We start from the raw sequence: 5,361 nt of genomic DNA on the forward strand, positions 1-5,361 counted from the left end.
GGAAGCTTTTTATACAGCAATATGAAACTATATGAAAAATAAAATCAAGGTTCAGAACAACAGATATAGATGAATCCACTCTTATAGTTGGAGACTTCAGTTCCTCCATCAGAAATGGACACAGGGGTGCCTGGGTGGCTCAGTAGGTGAAGCGTCTGCCTTCGGCTCAGGTCATGATTTCAGGGTCCTGGGATCAAGTCTGGCATCAGGCTCCCTGCTCAGCCGGGAGCCTGCCTCTCCCTCTCCCTCTGCCCCTCCCCCCTGCTCATGCTCTCTCTCTCTCTCAAGTAAAGTCTTTAAAAATAATAATAATAAGTCTTTTTACAACATTGTAATTAAAAAGTTGTGCTCTCCCCTGTTCTATTTCCCTGCTTTGTTTTTCTCCATAAAACTTCTCGCCATCTGACACACCTCATACTTTACTGCTTTGCTTTGTTCATTGCTTTCTCCCTCCATTAGAACATTCACTGAGAGCAAGGATTTTTCTCTTCCCCCCCTCCCCCTCCCCGCCATATATTTAGGGACGAGGACAGTGCCTGGCCCAGAACAAGAATGCCGTAGACATCGGTTGACTAAGAGTAGAGCTAGGTTAGACCTAACTGTTAGGTCTAACTGTCTTCAGTGGTGGGTCTTAGCTTCTCAGCTAATCAGCCACCACATCTTGCTTTTTTATCATTTTTTAAAAGTTTTATTTTATTTTTTTTATTTGTAAGTAATCTCTATGCCCAACATGGGGCTCGAACTCATGACCCAAGATCAAGAGCCTTGGGCGCTCCCAACCACTGTAGCCTCAACCAAACACCCACATTGCTACGACCTCAGCAGCACTCCTCACGGTGGCCACTATTAAACACGCAGTTCCCAAGAACGCTGTGTGTCTTAGCTCAGGCTCCTATCACAGACTGAGCGGCGTAACAATACGTGTTTGTTGCTCACGGGCTGGGGGCCGGGAAGTCCAAGATCAAGGTGCCGGCAGATTCGGTTCCTGGTGAGGACCTCTTCCTGTCTGGGAAGCAATCACCTTCTCTCCGTGTCCCCCCATAAGAGAGCTCATAAGGACACCAGCCCTGCGGTGAGGACCCCACATTATTAACTATAATCATCGTGCTGTACCTTAGCTCCCAGAAGTTATTCACCTTATAACTGGAAGTTTATACCCTTGGACCCCATTTCCCCCACCCCTGGCCCCTGGTAACCACCACTCTACTCTCTGTTTTTAGGAGTTCCGCATTTTTATTTCTATTTTTTAATTCTAATTTAATTCTACTTTATTTTTTTTTAAAGCAGGCTCCATGCTCAACACAAACCTCGAACTCAGGACCCCATGCACTCTACTGACCGAGCCAGCCAGGCCCCCAGCATTCTCAGATTCCGCATATAAGGGAGACCATACAATATTTGTCTTTCTCTGTCTGACTTATTTTCCTTGGCATAATGCCCTCCAGGTCCACGCAAGCGGTCACAAATGGCAGGATTTCCTTCTTTCTCATGGCTGAAGAATATTCCCTTCTATACCTAAGCCACACCTTCCTTATCCATTCATGCACGGAGGAGCACTTAGGTTGTTTCCGTATCTGGGCTGCCATGAATCACGCCACAATGACCATGGGAGTGCAGGTATCCCTTCAAGATTCTGTTTTCATTTCTTACGGACATATATCCGAAAGTCGGACTGCTGGATCTTTGTTTCCAGTCTTCGTGCATTGGCCAGGACTTCAGAAAATTGCATTAAACAGTAATACGACAGCGAGCCTACCTGGATGCCAAGAGAAAAACCTAAGCAAATACAATCACCCATGGTAGCTCGATTTTTTTTTTTTTAATTACAGGAAGCAAGTTTGTGAACCCGAACAGGAAAAAACAATAAAAGAAACACAAACAAACAGAAAAAAAAAAAAAAAAAAACCCTGAGCAAAATCTGGCTGGAATGAACTGGAATGTTCATTGCCTTCTCCCTCCATTAGAACATTCACTGAGTATCAGATTTCAGATCAAATGGTACCTTTCAGAGCCCGGATGGTGGGACAGGAGCTCTGCCTCCCCTTTGCACAGAGGCATCCCCTCGTCTGTCGCTGCTGGGGTCGCCCAGAACAGAGACGGGTCCAGTCTAGGTTTCCGACTGGAAAAGGTGCTGGAAGAGCATTGTGAGGCCTCTGAGCCCCCAGGGGACAGAGTGGGTTGAGGGCCACCCTGTGTAAGCCTGTCTTGCAGGGAGGCGTTCCTGACGCCTTCAACTCAACTGTTCATCCTTTCACTCGGTTTCCGCCTCATGGTCAGCTCGGCGCTCCTGGCTGGTACCAGACACGCCCCTGCCTCAGGACCTTTGCACAGCCTAGTCCCTCTTCCTGGAGCGCTCTTCCTCCAGGGGTCTTAACCTAACTAACTAACTCTCTCATCACCTTGTGTTTTACCCAAAAGTCTGGGCGCCTTACCCAGTCCGTCCGCATCCTCCCTCCCTCCATTCACACACTTTATACCCCCCTCTCCTGCTTTGCCTTTTTCTCAACAGGTATCATGTAAGATACAGTATATTTGTTTACTTACTTTAATGACTACTTTGTCCCCTCCTCTAGGATGTGGGCTTCATAAAGTAGGGATGATTGCCTGCTTTTTTCTCACTGCTCTGTCCCCACACCCAGAAGCGTCCCATCTCGGTCCGGACACACATGAGTGGGTGAGTGAGTGTCTGCAGTGAGCGGGGGCGGGGAGGGGGAGATGCCCAGAGGCATGAGAACAGTCCTTGCCCAGCGGGAGGGACAGGCCAGGCACACTCAGAAGCACACACGGGCCAAGCAAACGGTGCAATCAAGCGCCAAGCCGGTGTTATCCGAACTAGACAATGTCAGAGGAGGGAAACGAGTGTGGGCTGAGTAGGGGGAAGCGTGAGAGTGTCTGCTGAATGAAGAAGCCGTCCGGGCTTGCTGGCTGTCGCTGTGACCAACTCAAAGCAGCCAGTAGTCAGAGGTGCCACCGAAGTGTGAGCCATGGGGATGACAAGGCCACGTGGCATCGCTGATGGGTGAGTTAGGTTTGGGGCACGTTGACACAATACGTATCTCCCTGAGTCTTGCCCCCACCTCCCATCATAGACCCACAAATCCAGGCAAATGTCCCCAGGTAGCTGGGGGGGTCCCCAGAGGATGTCTTTCATGGACCCGTGGACAAGTCCCGTCCCCCGTGGACTGATGCCAGATCCTCCACGCACCTCTCCCTGCTCAGGACTCCCTCCACCGGGTACCCATTCCCGTGGCTCCCAGCGACCCATAAATGTCAGCTCTTTGCCCATTAAATGTACCGAACTTTGGAAAGCTGCAAAAAACCCCAGTTTGTATACAGTTACCAGATATGAACGCCACAAGAGACCTTACAAATCAGCTCCTCCAAGCGTCAGATTCGGCCGCTGCATAAAACGAGGCACAAAGCCTGGCGCTCTGCTCTCGGCTCCTCCAGTAAGTGTCCGAGCCCAGACCAGGACCCCGACCCCCGCCTCCTTCTCCGGGTCCGATACCCCCACCAGAGTTTGCCTAAATGTACCTACGCTGGCCTGGACACTCTCCTGCACTAACGTGGGGGGAGCTCAGGCTCACGTTCGGGACAGACACCGGCCATCGTCCGGCTCAGGAGCTTTGCGCACGTGCATTGGCCACTTGCGATTCCTCCCACCCTCCCCATTCCCACTGTCCCGTAATATGACCCTTATCAACCTCACAGTTATGGGTCCATCTCTAAAGTACCTCTTCTCTCTTCCTAACTTCCCGAGCTCGCGGGAGAGGCGCCTGGAGCTGGGAGTTTGCTTGCCGCACAGGAATGGGGCGAGGACAGCCTGTCTGGTCTGCGGGAGCCCCGGGGACACCCCGTGTTGACAGATGGGCCCCTATAGTGGCATGGCGGTTCCCAACGCTGTCTTTCTTCATTTTATGATCCATGAACTCTAAGGCTTGGGGCCCAAGATTTATCTTTAAATGTTTACTTGAAATGTTTTTTTTTTAAATTATTTCAAAATATTTGTTGTCTATTAATTGTTGGGCGTATTTTTGTGGTATTTGAAAACTGACCATTACATTACCTTTAAGGGGCGCCTGGCTGGCTCAGTCAGTAGAGTGTGTGACTCTTGATCTTGGGGTCATGGGTTCGAGCCCCATGTTGGGTGTGGAGATCACTTAAAAAAAAAAAAAAAAGAGGGGCGCCTGGGTGGCTCAGTCAGTTAGCGACCGAGTCTTGATTTCGGCTCAGGTCATGATCTCGGGGTCATGAGGTAGAACCCCAAATCGGCCCTGTGCTGGGTGCAGAGTCTGCTTAAGGTTCTCTCTCCCCCTCCCTCTGCCCCTCCCCACTGCTTACACACTCTCTCTTTCTAAATAAATAAATTCCCTTTAAAATAAAAAAATTGGAAAAGAAAGCAAATGCAAGAGTGTTTTATATACATATATACACATATATATATGTGTATACATGTGTGTCTGTGTACATAAAAAAGTATTTTATATGTAAATGGGTATATGTATGTGTATATGGTGGGTGTGTGTACATGGGTATGTGTGTGTACGGGTATACGGGTGTGTGTATATGGGAATATATGGGTGTGTATGTGAGGAAAACAGATGAGTTTGTATATATGAGTACACACACATATTCTGCATTTATTAGAATTGTTGATGGGGCGCCTGGGTGGCTCAGTCGGTTAAGCGACTGCCTTCGGCTCAGGTCATGATCCTGGAGTCCCGGGATCGAGTCCCGCATCGGGCTCCCTGCTCGGCAGGGGGTCTGCTTCTCCCTCTGACCCTCCCCCCTCTCATGTGCTCTCTCTCATTCTCTCTCTCACAAATAAATAAATAAAATCTTTAAAAAAAAAAAAAAGAATTGTTGATGGTGATGGTGACTGTCTCTGGGGGATAAAACTTGGGGTCCACTGTAGTGGGGAGACCCACTTTTCACTGCATATATATATATCCTTTCATATAAAGTGATTTTTTTACCATGTTATTTTCAGAACAATTGTTCTAGTCTCTTTATTTCCCTTCATTTAATCTCTTTATTGATTGGGCAGAGATCATTCTCACCTCTCCATTCTCCTGCCCATCTAAACAATAAAACAATAAAATAATACCGGAATGAAGAAAAGGAAAATCGGCATGGATATCACTGGGCCACAGACTTCTCTGTGTGGGCGGGCCAGCTTCGCACCCTTTGTCACCTGCCCCAACACAAGGGATGACCCAGCTTCTCCCACCACCCGTTTTCTGTCTTTTCATTTCTCACAGAGTTTTCAGGTGGTTTGGGTGTTTTTAAATATTCATTTAACTTGTTATTATTTGAATTTTCAAACATACACCGGAGTTGAGAGGCTAATACAAGGGACCC

At 48.4% G+C, this 5,361-nt stretch overlaps 1 long non-coding RNA gene across 1 annotated transcript; it reads right to left on the reverse strand.

Annotated features, from left to right (window-relative positions):
* Positions 1-1,706: 1,706 nt before the first annotated feature.
* LOC145718108 (uncharacterized) lies at positions 1,707-4,165 on the reverse strand. The gene is made up of 3 exons (XR_014141586.1): positions 4,067-4,165; positions 2,003-2,131; positions 1,707-1,756 (listed from the first exon to the last, which is right to left on the reverse strand). It is a non-coding gene; the product is annotated as an uncharacterized LOC145718108 (long non-coding RNA).
* Between the last annotated feature and the right edge of the window lie 1,196 nt (positions 4,166-5,361).

Source organism: Leptonychotes weddellii, unplaced genomic scaffold (assembly GCF_054177405.1).
Source record: "Leptonychotes weddellii isolate Sample4059 unplaced genomic scaffold, ASM5417740v2 HiC_scaffold_10874, whole genome shotgun sequence".
Taxonomy (NCBI): Eukaryota; Metazoa; Chordata; class Mammalia; order Carnivora; family Phocidae; genus Leptonychotes; species Leptonychotes weddellii.